This window comes from Rhinolophus ferrumequinum, chromosome 9 (assembly GCF_004115265.2).
Source record: "Rhinolophus ferrumequinum isolate MPI-CBG mRhiFer1 chromosome 9, mRhiFer1_v1.p, whole genome shotgun sequence".
Classification (NCBI taxonomy): domain Eukaryota; kingdom Metazoa; phylum Chordata; class Mammalia; order Chiroptera; family Rhinolophidae; genus Rhinolophus; species Rhinolophus ferrumequinum.
In genome coordinates this window covers 89,952,810-89,966,211 of record NC_046292.1, presented here as the reverse complement: position 1 = coordinate 89,966,211, position 13,402 = coordinate 89,952,810, and the positions used below count along the sequence as shown (strand labels likewise).

Sequence of the window (13,402 nt, the reverse complement as noted above, 5' to 3'; positions counted from 1 at the left end):
ACAAAATTAGAGGTATCACGCTCCCTGATATCAAGCTACACGACAAGGCTGTAGTAATCATAAACGCATGGGACTGGACTGATGGGGAGATCACTTTGTAAATAATGTGGATGTCTGACGATTGTGCTATACACCTGAAACTAATATAAAATAATATTGGATATCAACTGTAATTGAAAAGTTAAAAAATTAAATCCAAGTCAGTTTACAAGAAAAAAATGTACATCATGATACTATAATGATAAAAGTGTAAAATTAACCTAATTTCTGTGTTTCACTTATTTATTCAGCAGATATTTATGGTGTTCTAGGCATGGGGAATACAGCAGGAAATAAGAGGACAAGGTCCCTGCTTTTATCACATACAGGGAGTTGTACTCCAATTATTTATTTTGATTCTTAAATTATTCTAAAATTGGCCAGTGCAAGCCTCTTGAAGCTGGTTCTTGTGTCTTTTTGACATGTTCCCATCGTTCTTGGGTGCTTCCTTACTTTCTGGCACAAAAAGATGGTCCAAAATCACCTTGCACTTTTCCTTCTCCAGCCCTGGAATCAGCTCCGTTTCTCCAACCAAGGTCTGAGTGCTAGTTGTGCTCATTCCTACTGAGGTGTCATTGCTTCTAGGCCATTTTAGCCAACAGAGATTGGAAATATGTGTGTAAATCTGCACACACACACACACACACACATACACACACACACACGAAACATGAGTTTATACCAATATTTCTCATTTCAATCCACTACCTCAAACTTCCTTCTAGCCTTCCTCCTTTCCTTATTGGTGAACCCTCCTCAGCTATACATGATAGAGAATCCTGGAGAAGTGGGGAGACACTTTAGATTGGTTGTTCAGAGAAGGCCTCTCTGAGGAGGTGAGCATGCCTGACCAGAAATGGTAAAAGAGGATTCAGGCAGAGGGAGTAAGTAGCAAGGGCAATGCCTCAGGAACGAGTTGGCTCAGTATGTTGAGAGAAAGCAGTGGGGCTGCCGTTACAGACCAGGTAAGGAGTTTGTGGGTTATCCTTGGTGAGAGGGGAAGACCCTGGAGGGTTTTAAGTAGGGTGTGACATGATTTGATGGATAGATCTAAAACATCACTGGGACTACTGTGTGGAGGGTGGATTGTAGCAGGACAGGAACGGAAGCAGACAGTAGACAAGAGGGTAGCACACTGTGTATTCACCCAGTGAGCCATGGATCAGTTACACCCACAACCTTTATTTATTTCAATGCTGAATTCCAGCCCCCAGAAACTAGGATGCCAGATTAAACTGATAATTCTCATTCACTCACTCACTCATCCAGCTTCTATTCTGTATGAAACACTCTCAGGTGATATGAGGGAATTGACTTCACAGGGACTCTGTGTCCAGCACCCCTCCCCGGGCTCCTGGTCCAGTACATGCTTATTAGACATAAACGACTGTGAGCACTTTATAGATGTTTGGCCCTTCGCAGTTTGGATCTGGGACAGTCTCTAGGAGGAGAGTGCTGGTGCAGCCTCTGATCTCGGATAAGAGGACCTCGGTTCTCTGAATGTATCTCATCCCCCACAGTCTGAATAAAACCTCATCTGATGCTTTAATATGATCCTTTCATTTTATAGGTGCAGAAACAGAGAAACCAAGTGACAGGTCTGGTCACAGACATCACCCATATCCTCTTGCTACTGTTTTCCACCTCCCATGTCAATGTTTTCCAGCTCCAAGCCCTCGCAACCCAGCTCTGTCCCTGTCCTTAGTATGCATCTTTAGGTAGACATAAAATTTTAATTGTACGTCTGGTGACAGGAGGAGAGGTCTACACCTGTGGGCCCACGCTTAGAAGTGTGTTAAAGTATATATTAAAACCCGTGCCTTTGTCTCATTTGAGAGGTTAATGTGTTTTGTAGAACACAAGCTCTGCTTTCCCTGGAGCTCTCCCTCTGGGTCCCCTCAGTTTTATATTTATTGAATCAAAATAAAACAAAGTCATCATCTTGTCTCCCACACGATGCTTTCCCTTCACTGGGTGGCTACCTTTGGCCTCTTCCGCCCCCCACCCCACCCACAGGAGAGAAGCCGCTATGGCACGCAGGATCCAGTGAAAGACCAAACATAGAGAATGAACTGCAACAGACACCTGGTGGAAACATTCCAGAGACTGTGAGGGTTGCGTTTGTCTTCTGCTGCCTGCAAATTACCAAAAACTTAACTGCTTACAACACAAACTTATTAACTACAGTTCCTGTGAGTCCAAACACAAGGTAGCAAGGTCCCCTGCATGGTGTCCTCGACTGAAATCCAGGCCAGGGGCTTTACTCACACTGAGGCCCGAGGTCCCCTTCCTAGCTCACTGGCTGTTGGTAGAATTCAGGTCCTTGTGATGATTATATGAGTGAGGCCCTAGAGCCCTCTGTACCGCCCCCTGCCTGGGGAACCGGTTCCCTGGCACGTACGTGGCCCACTCCACAATATGGCAGTTCTAGGCCAACAAGCGTGCTGCTGCTGCTTCAAAGCTCTCTTTGCAGGAAGTCCTTTTTTTAAAAGGCTCACTTGGTTAGGTCAGGCCCACTCAGGCAGATGATCTTCCTTTTAAGGAACTCAGCGTCAACTGATTAGGGACCTTAATTATATCTGCAAAATTCCTTTATCTTTACCATACAAACAACTTAATCACAGGAGTGAAATGCCGTCATGCTCAGAAGTCCTGCCTCACTCAACAGGAGACTGATACAGAACATGTGCTCAGGGGGACGGGACAGCGGCCTTCTTAGAACTCTGCTTACTTATCGTTTTTTAAATGTATTTTTTAATTGTGGTAAAATATACATAATATAGTTGATCATTTTATACAGTTAATTCAGTGATATCAATTACCTTCACGTTGCTGTTATCATTACCACCATCCATCTCCAGAACTCTTTTCATCTTGTAAAAATGAAACTAACTGCCCCCACCCCCACCCCTAGCTTCTTGTGCATTGACATTCTTGAATGCAACTGATGGCAGGACCAGAATTAAGTACAACAAAAATTCTCCTATTACACTTCTAAGGCTTGCAATTTTATCAGAGCTTAGTTTCTCGTACAACTCAAAATCAAACATGCATCTGGGCTTGTTCTTTAACAGATTTATGTAGCTCATCCCCAGTGGGCTGGGACTGTGAACTCTGTTTGGTCTCTTTGCTGGCAGAATAGAGAGGAAAAGAGTCAGATGATGGAAACAGGACACATTGCCTGATCCCATACTTGCCACCACCTCAAACACAGCATGCATGAAAAGCAAAACTTCTCACCAAGTCAGCAACATAGGACATTTTCTTTGCTTCGGGAAAGGAACTGAATCCAGACCAAATGAGGAACCTCGTGCATCTTTTTTTGTCTCAATTTCCCAACTAATGAGTGGCATCTGCACAGCCTACATTTTTTTTTTAATCACATGCTTCTTGTATAGACAGAAGTGACATACTAGAAGAATTGGAATGGTTTTAATACTATGAGAACTCTAGTGTCAAACTGCACAATGAAAGATAACTTCAGTTTTCAGGGGAGCTTCTCTCATTATTTAATAGGGTAATAAATGCCTCTTTAATTCTCAGGTTCCTAACTGAAGCAGTGGGTCACGGGTAAAACTGCTGTTTACGCTCTGTGAGTCTTAGGCACTGCTGTGTCCAAAACATAAGGGAATTCTGTTTCCTTCGTTTGGGTATGGATGTTGTATTTTGTGCACTGCAGATTTCCACAGCTTTGTTCACTAGGTATAATTATTTCCAGACAAGAAGCTGGCTCGGATGACTGCCTCATTCCTCATGTGGCTTTTGAGTTTCACAAGCAGCAGACAGAGAGCTTTCCGCTCACTTTGCCTTCTGTGCATCCTGGTAACGTGGCAAAGAGAAATCATAATTACACCAGAAGTCATAATTTGGAGCTATGATAAAGTGTTTCCAGAATAAAATAACTTGTACAAATTCCAAACCCACATGTGTAAAAACTATAATTTTCTGCATGGATGGCAACTCTCCTGCAAACAGAAAGAGAGTGATTGTGTCAATGGCTTCTGCTTTTGAAATGTTCCTGTGCCCAGAGGACAGGAGGGAACATTCAGTGACCCATCTGTGTGGTAAGCCCTGCAGGTGAGTGTGCAACGCAGCCAAGTACCAGCAGCTTTGGGTCCTGATAAACTGAAGAGCTGGGCAATGTGTTTCCGTATCCCTAGCCCTCTGCAGACCAGAGCAGAGAATAGAAGGCCAGGGGCTGCTGGCACCTTAGTGGGAGCATGGTGTCTCTGTTGAGTGACCACAGATGTGTGCTGAGTACTGAACTTGAATTTGCGTTGGTTTTCCTCAGGATTTGGTTTAAATAGCAAAACAAATACAAACTCAAGGGACTCCTTGCTTTAAAAAAAAAAAAGAATAGAGTTTGTTTATATTTCCATGTCAATATTTAATGTATTTTAAAGTGAAAGAAAACTCCATAAACAGAGAATTGTAACTATCAGTCCCTAAAGAATCCTCTGCAGCTATTTCCATCTCCTCCAGAGTGAAAGCAATTCCAGTTTCATGATGTCACTGTGTTAGCCAGATCTTCCTAAGGGTGCAGCTATTCAGATGTACACGTGTTCTGTTTGTACAATTTCCTCTTGCGTACCCAAAAGCAAACGAGCAGGATGAGCCATGGCAACCTTCAGCAAGCTGTGCCTGGCCACGAGCTCTGCTTACACACACACACACACACACACACACACACACACACGCACGCCGGATCTGCACTTCTGACCCTGCCTGGCCTCCCTCCAATGTCTAGCTTTGAGTCTTATCTTTGACCCCAAGTTCCTCCTTGGCTCCTCTACACCCTGTTTGAAAAACTGTTCAAATTTCCTCATTGTTGTGTGCAAACTTTCCTAAGCTCCTTCTTACTCTCCCCGCTTCGTTTCCTTTCACTGGTTCTTTGTCAGGTTCCCCAACTTCGACCTTACTCCTCCTCTCAGAACTGCCAAGGAGCTCAGTCTCAGAGAAGCTCACCCTCACCCACTAACTCCTCTGTTCACACTTCATTTCAGAATTTCCGTGCTCTCTGCATCGCTGACAGGAGCTGTAGCGGATGGATTTCTCTCAGCTCTGGAGTCTCCATTTAGTTGTTTCATAGCTCTTCTTTCCCCCACATCTGCATCATCTCTAAGTCTTCCCACTCTGCCTCTCTGCAGGTCCTCCAGATTTTCTTTCTTCTCTCTGACTGTCATTGTCTTCCACACAAGCCCAGGTCTCAACATTCGCCTGACTTCAAAACTGATCAAAGTCAGACAAAGCCTTGGAAAAACAGGAAAAGTAATCCAGCATCACTTAAATAGGTTAGTGCTGCAGCAAATTTGTAGAATATGAAAAGAACTTAGAATAAAATTAAACCATAAATAGCATTGTGAAGTCCAGTCACGTGGTACAGAGACCTGGCAGGAACTGAATGGAGGAGAGGAGGAATGTGAACCAACCTATATGCAAGACAACCAGGTACAGGTTGACAGTCAAGAAAAATCATCCTGGAAGTCTCTACCTCTAGCTCACACTTCCTACCTAATATTTCTGCACATGAGACAACCTCAGCCAGCTGGTATGGAGTCCAGAAATTCACTTGGGCACTCAATCCCACATTTGTAATGATATAATTGTTTCCTTAGTGGACACATAATTTTTAACACTGAAAAGATACAGAATTAAGTGTAAAAGTGATAAAGGTAAGTCAAACTTATTTTTGATATATTGGAGTTAAATAATTTGTGGATATTTGGCATTTTTATTATTATTTATGTTTAAGAGCATTTTGTGTTCTGGGGTATCAGGTCAAACCTGTAATTCTAGTTTAAAATGTGCTGTTAAATAGTTGACTTAGATAATGACTTTACATTGACATTTTAGGAGAATGTAAAATTCACCATATGTCCAGATTCTGTTATCTTTCCAGAAATAATTACTTAAGTATTTGGGAAGATATGTTTGTTAATCATACAATTAAGGAACTCAAATGATTACATTTATAAATGCTGTTCAAAATGTTATTTAGGATTTTTTGTTTGTTTGTTTGTTTTTGCCAGTATTTTTTTTTATTAGTTTCAGGTGCACAAAACAAAGTAATACTTAGACGTTTATCATTTATATCCTTCACACTGTGTGAAACCCCCTCCCCCATCCACTATCCCTCTGACATCGCACAGAGCCATTACATTTCCACTGTCTCTATTCCTAATGCTGTACTCTGCTTCTTGTAAGTATATACATACATATATATATATATATACACATATATATATGTATGTGTATATATATATATAAAATTATACTTGGCATTCATTATTGTTCAGCTTCAGGTGTACAGTGCAGTGATCAGGCAAAAACGTTATTTAGTTTTGATGATAGAAGCAGAGATTAATCAAAGGCCCCTATAAAAATCATTAAATATTAGATTAATTGTTAAAAAAATAAGGTTTGCAGGTTGAATAGCATGTACAAATGGCATGGGAGGACACTGCCATTGTGTTAACTAAACATTTAAAATATTCACCAACTTTCATTATAAAAGTATTTCTTATGAGGCACTTTGGCAAGGATTATATTTTCTTCCATCGATAAGATCATTTGAGCCACTGATGATGAGCACATGCTCACAGAAGAGGTGAGAGTGCAGTTTAGGCTCAAGAGATGTCACTGGTTAGCCTGTGAACTTGATCCACTGAGCCAACAACCTCTCTAAGTCTCAGTTTTTTCATCAGTAAAATGACACACCAACAATTTCACCCTGCGGCCAATTGCAAGGATAGAATGCAGTGAGGTGGGTAAAGAAACCCCTTGTCTAGTACCTACCCATAGCAGGCACCCAACAACAGAGCTTGTTACGGTTATCTCATTCAAAGGCCTCTGATAGGAATAAATGTAATTTATTCTCTCTTCCTATGTCACTCTTTCCTTGGATTTTACTGGAAATTTTTGTTACACAGGAAACGTCTGGAGAGACCCTGTTAAAACATAAGAAATATATCACCCATTGCCTCAAAAGCCTTTAATGGCTCCATCTCAGTCAGAGAAATAGCCAAGGCCAGGGCTGTGGCTTCCCAGCCCTTCCACAGGCCACCTCCATGGCCTGTCTGACCTCACAATCCACCACTCCCCCAGCCTCCACTCTGAGTTGCTCCTGGAACAGGCCAGGCCACTTCCATGCGGGCCTCGGTGACTGTTTTTCCCTCTGCCCAAAAGCTTTTCCTCTGTTCAAATGTCGCCTGAGGTTCCTATTTAAAACTGTACCCCATTATTGATTATTTCCCCAAATTGACTTTCGTTTCCCCGTGGCAATCCTGTGGTTACCGACTGTGCTTTCTAATCCCCTCACCTTCCCCCTTATCCCCACCCCCCCTTCCCATCTAGCAACCCTCAGTTTTTCCTCTATGTCTCTGAGACTCTTTCTGATTACTTCATTCATTTATTCTTTTCTTTAGATTCCGCATATAAGTGATGTGGATGCCTAATCACTGCACTGTACACCTGAAGCTGAACAATAATGAATGTCAACTACAATTATATATATATATATATATATATATATATATATATATACACACAAGAAGTGGAGTTCAGCATTAGGAATAGAGACAGTGGAAACGTAATGGCTGTGAGCCATGTCAGAGGGGTAGTAGATGGGGGAAGAGGGGTTGTCACTGTGTGAGGGATATAAATAATAAATGTCTATTACATTGTTTTGTACACCTGAAACTAATTTTAAAATTTTTAAAATAAATTTTAAAAAATAATAAAACTGTACCCAACCATATCCAAGCCGGGTGTTCCATTTCCCTGCTTTATTCTTCTCTAAAGCCCTTATCACCATTTTCCTCATCTGTTTATTCACATTCCTCCACTAGATTGTAAATGGAAGCAGAGATTTTGTCCATTTTCTTTGCTGCTTTGTTCCTAACATCTAGGACAATACTTAGCACCTGGGAAAAGCAAAGGATGTGAAGCAAGAGTGGGCCAGGACGCAGGCGATGCAGGCTTTTCTCTCAATCCTGAGACTCACCAGTTTTGTGACCTTGTACAAATCACTTGACTTTCCTGAGTCTTCATTAGCTCCTCTCCACAGTGACCATAGTAATCCTTCAGCTGACCACTTTACAGGGTTGCCATAGGATGAATTGAGGTATAAGGGTACATTTACTGTAAGGCAGTGCAGAAACATGACAGATTATTATCACTAGTCGGTGACATTTGAAAAGACTGCCTGCACATACACTGTTTTAAGTGGTTTCACATCGGGAATGTTGCCCCTGCGGCCTTCATAGGAAATGAGACTGCTACAGCAAGTAAGACATACATCTCCAGCACACAAAGTGTTCAGCCCTATGGCACGAAATGTGGACAGATGGGCCACTGCAAATTTTTTCAAAACTAGTGAAAATTGGGGCAGACCTGGAGATTCTGGAGATCTGTCAAGGAGGCCAGATGAACATCTCTGGAATCTGTCGTATTCTATGAAACGCCTTGACAACGTCCCAGCTAGAGGCCTTTGAAAAACTGTATGAAGGGAAGAAACTCAATGAAGTACATTACCTCTGATAACAGAACAATTCTTCAAGTGCAGTTTGTGTTCAAAAGGATGGTATAAAAGTTTTAAGAGATAGTTCATTGTTTATACTGGGTTGTTCAGTCTGCATTTTTAAAATGTCTCTCATGAAGTTCAGAGATCATGCATCTTTCTCTTGTAAATTGACATTCATTAGCAGTAAAAGCCCAGGCATGTTTTCAGTCACCAGGTCAGTGTGAGAGGTCACCTCGGCAGCACTACAGAGTAATGACAGTGGTTCCACTAGCTGAGACAACAGTGTCGAATAAAGCAAGATACTCTAACCAGTCTCTCTTGTCACCATGGCAAACACCTGTGCTTAAGCTACCTTGGGGACTAGGTTCTATGTGGCGTGGAACAGCACTTGTGCCCTCTAAGGGCACACCAGACTTCAGTGTCAAATGTGGCTACCATCGCGATGTCCCAGGTTCCTTGGGAAATAAAACAACATGTGAATGTCTAAAATGTTATAGCACAGGTGACAGTATGGTGTATGAAACCAGATACAGGAAATATAAGTCGTCGTCCTAATTGTTCTGCAGCAATTTAAAAATTACAAATTTTTCATTGATAGGAACTAAGAACAAGAGATGAGCGCCCTCTTGTGGGGAAAACCGCGTGGTGTAGTGCCCACCTCCAACGTCTTCCTAATGGAAGCATCTGCCAAATTCACCCAATCTTCACCATCATCTGACTCAAGTGAATTGTGAGCATACGTTTGACAACATTCTTTCAACTCTTTCAAAATAATAGTAATTTAAAAGCTAACAACTCTAATTTCCCTTAGCGGGGTCTACCAAATGTCGTGTGCCTATTTACTCTACAGGGAGGATGCACTATGACACACTTGTCGTCCTCAGAGGCCTTTCTCCTCAGTTTATTGGGATTCCCAGTTGGGAGGGAGAGAGTGACCGCTGTTTTGCTCATGCAGCCCTTCCCTCACTTCAATGTCATACCATTTTTTTTTCATGTAAGAAACATTTCTTATACTAAATACTATATACGCACTGGACATATGCAAATGAACAGGAAGAGCCTCTGGCTTTGAGATCCTGTCCCACGAGGAGTCAGAAGATATATGTCTAAGTAATAAGTGAGCAACAAGTGCAGAAATGTTAGAGAATGAAGAAGAGAAGGCCATGGTGATACCCCAGTGTCCACCTCACTGAGCGACCCTCTCCAGACTCTTCAGAGCTCCAGTTGGAGCTGCAGCTATGACGGTGACAAAGCCTGTCCTCTGGGGCTCTCTGCCCTCCCTGGCTAGGCTGGCCTGGGTGTGGACACATTGCTTTTCCTCTTCGTTCATCCAAGGCAAGCTTGGAATTTTCCAGTAGAAATGTTTACTAGGCAACTGAAGGAAAAAAACAAAAGCAAAAAATGAAATACAGGGTCTATCAAGACTATCTCACTGAGAAGAGCCTTACCCAATGCGACAGGCACCTAAACTCTTGCACAGGCTGGCTTGGCAAGAGCAGCTTCTCAGTTCACAAGGCCCTTAGCTCCTTCGCCCCACGTGTCTCCAGCGGTGCAAGGCCAAGCTGAGGAAGATTGGGGCTCATGTCACTCCTGGGCCTGCTAAGATCTGCAGTACATTCTAGAGCCTGTTTCCTAAACTTTGCTCTGGGATGTGTTCATGGCATCATCCCCAGCTCCTATGCAGCCCCCTCCCTCCTGGCCCTGGAAAACAGAAGCTCTTTCTTCCTCTTCCTCCACCCTCCTCCTCCTGCTCCTTCTTCTCTTTTTAGATTAATGAACACTTAATTTACATCTGAGCTTGGCAAAGATTTATTTTGGTTAATTTGGGATAGAATCTGTTTTCTAATTTACTGCATGTCTAGATCTCACCTTGAGATGAACAAAAGTCAAAAAGCCTCACTTTTGTAGAGTTTATTGGAACAAGTAAGTTTATCAGCAATGCTGAATTCGAGAAGTTAACCTTGAGATTGTATTCACTTAGTAAAAACACAGGACAGAATCTGGAGGAGAAGTGGCATATTCCATGTCCTGAGTAATCGGCAGGCCATATAAACAGGGGTTCCCAGCCCTGCTTTTTGATAAGGCCTGAATCTGAAGTCCAGCTCTGCTACTTACGAGCTGTGCCCAGGCTGAGCCTTGATGTTCTTATCTATGAAATGGCACAGACTGCACAGGTTGAGATATCAGTAAAGAGCTTAGTACAGTGCCAGGCATATAATAGGTTCTCAATAAATGGCAATACGTTATGACTGCTACTGTTAACTGGGCACCTATGTACTAGCTTTCAGGCACTTGGCAGGTTCTCATTTGCATCTCAGGACAGTCCTATGAAATATACTTACACTCTGCATTTAGTATAAAGAGATCAGGTTTTGAAAAAAATATATAACTGTCTTGAGGGCACATTTCTAAGTAGCAGCTCTGGGCCTCAAACCCTAATCTGTTAATGAGTAAAGTCTTTTGTAAATGACATCATTTTTTGTTTGTTTTGTCATAAAACATCTAGAGAAAAGTATTCAAATCTTAAGTGTCCAGCTCAGTGAATCACCACAAAGTAAACATACTGTGTAACCAGCAGCAGGATCAGGTCAAGAATAGAATGTTCCCTGTACCCAGATCCCCCGGCCCCCCTTGCAGAATCAGCAGACACCTCTAACAGAGAAGCAGCCCGTATACTAGACTCACTTTTCTGGGTTTCTTTCTCCTGGCGCTTCAGTGCTGTCTTAGCATTCTGAAGTCTTGAATAGCTATTTTTGTCTTGCTTTTCTAGGAAGGTTGGTCCAAATTACCTAAGCTGCCAAGTCCAAACCCAGGCCACTGTGCCACCTGGCACTAGTTTAAAGGAGGTTCCCAACTGAAGCCCTTTGCTGACACCATGATCTGGGACTTCCAGCCTCCAGAACTGTGAGGGAGTCAATTCTGTTGTTTAAGCCACCTGGTCTGTGAGACTTGGCGATGGCGGCCTTAGCAAACAAATACAGAAGGTAACAGAGAGAGACAACGCATTTTGTTTTGACAAGTATGACCACACGTTGGGGAAATGAAGCAACTGGAATGACCTGGCTAGGAAATGAAGTTTCTCAAAACTCTGGTTCCTGCACTAGCTAAGTGAAAAATCACCTGGGCTCCTTGTAGAAATGATAGATTTCCAGGTCCCATGCAAGAATTATTAAACTGGAATAGCAGAGGTAAGGCCCAAGTTCTGCACTTTGAACAAGCACTTAGCTAATTCTTTCAGACCCCAAATTCTGAATGTTGTTTCTGAGGGAGAGCAACAAGTTTACAACTTATGAGTTCCAAACCCTGCAGGTGTCACCTCTGGACCTGTGATCCCAGGAAAACACAAACAATTCTGCTTCATCTGTGTAGACAATGAAAACACAGTTATTGTGAAAAATGGCTAGAAAAGGTACTTCAACGCAGCCTGTATATGTGTGTAAGCGCTGCTCACCAGTGATATAAGCACCTCTAAACAGAGCCTTCCAGAGGCTGGGCTGCTGTGGAAGGCAAGGGAGCAAGCAGACATGGCTGCAGCCTCCGCCCTCATGGGCCCTTGCCGGGCTCCCTGTAAATCTGGCTTGAAAGGGGTGTTTTGATTTTAATCCACTTTCTGGTAAATGACCATCTTTAGTTCACTAAAATAAATCCATATTGGTGCTGAGCTGATGAAAATGTCTTGGCTTGGGCAAAACTGTAGAGTGGAGCCTTTGAGCCTTTGAGCCGTGGTCCACTCCTAACCCTTTGGAGTGTACTTTCTCTTCTAATAATGGCCCTTAAGCCACTGCCTTCTGCTCGGGCCTCCTTCTATCTCTTTGAACTGTACTTTTTCTTCTAATAAACTGCTCTTTCACCACTTTAACAAAAAAACAAAACAAAAAACAAAAAAACTATAGAGTGGCAGGTTTTTGTACACACACCTCCACCCACCCCCACATAATATGCATTCCCCCACCAAACACCTGGTCTCAGGACATTTTCTGTTATGTCTTAATTTAAGTGTCTATATTTGCATTTTCAATCAAATCTTTCACTATAGAATAAAATTGCAAGAAACAATATTTTTTAACAAAAGGATTCCATGATGGGCTCGTAAAGACATTATAAATGCTGTCTCCCAGGACAAAAACCATTTCCAACCAGAAAAACCCTTAACAGTAAACGGCTAAACAAATATAGGCAGGTATTCTCCTCGGTAGCATTGTCCTATGTGATCAATTCTGTGGAACAAACCCCCAAAGGTCACTCATAGCTCCTTTCACCCTTTTGCCTTTCTCCATCCTGGAGGCTGAAAAACCAAAATTCTCCATTTCTCAGCCTCTCTTGCAGGCGGGGTTGGGTTGTGTGGAGGGCTGGCGGAGGGGTGGGCATGTGTTACAATTCTAGTCAATGAGACATACTAGGTGGAAATCCCTAGAGAGGCTGACCCTTCCAGAATAACAGGAAATACCCCTCTGGAAGGAAACGCTTTCTTTCTTCCTGCATCCTTTCCAGTTCTTCCTGTCTGAAATGCAACTCTGACAGTTGGAAGAACAACAATCTTGTGATCATGAGGTGAAAAGTGTGGAGAGGAAATCCAGTGAACTAAGGATGGGGAAAGAAACCACAGAATGCAGCTCGGTCCTGAGGTCTCTGAGCACCTCCACAGGTTCTCGCCTGCCCACCTACAGGCTCCTCCTGGGAGACAAATGAAACTTGTCTGTTTCAGCCAGTTTGGGGAGGTCTTCTGTTATTTGTAATCACATACTTTCCTAACCTACAAACAATAGTTGACATTTTCCATCCTGGTTTATCTCACTTTTTCTCTATGCAATAAAGTGATAGACCTTGAAGGGGCTGATGACT

At 42.6% G+C, this 13,402-nt stretch overlaps 1 long non-coding RNA gene across 1 annotated transcript in view; it reads right to left on the bottom strand.

Moving 5' to 3' along the window:
- Positions 1–8,128: 8,128 nt before the first annotated feature.
- The window catches only part of LOC117027466 (uncharacterized), a 102,862-nt gene continuing 97,588 nt past the window's right edge, over positions 8,129–13,402 (bottom strand). Inside the window, exon 3 of the long non-coding RNA XR_004423929.1 lies at positions 8,129–8,178. This is a non-coding gene — a long non-coding RNA (uncharacterized LOC117027466). The remainder of the gene's footprint in view (positions 8,179–13,402) is intronic.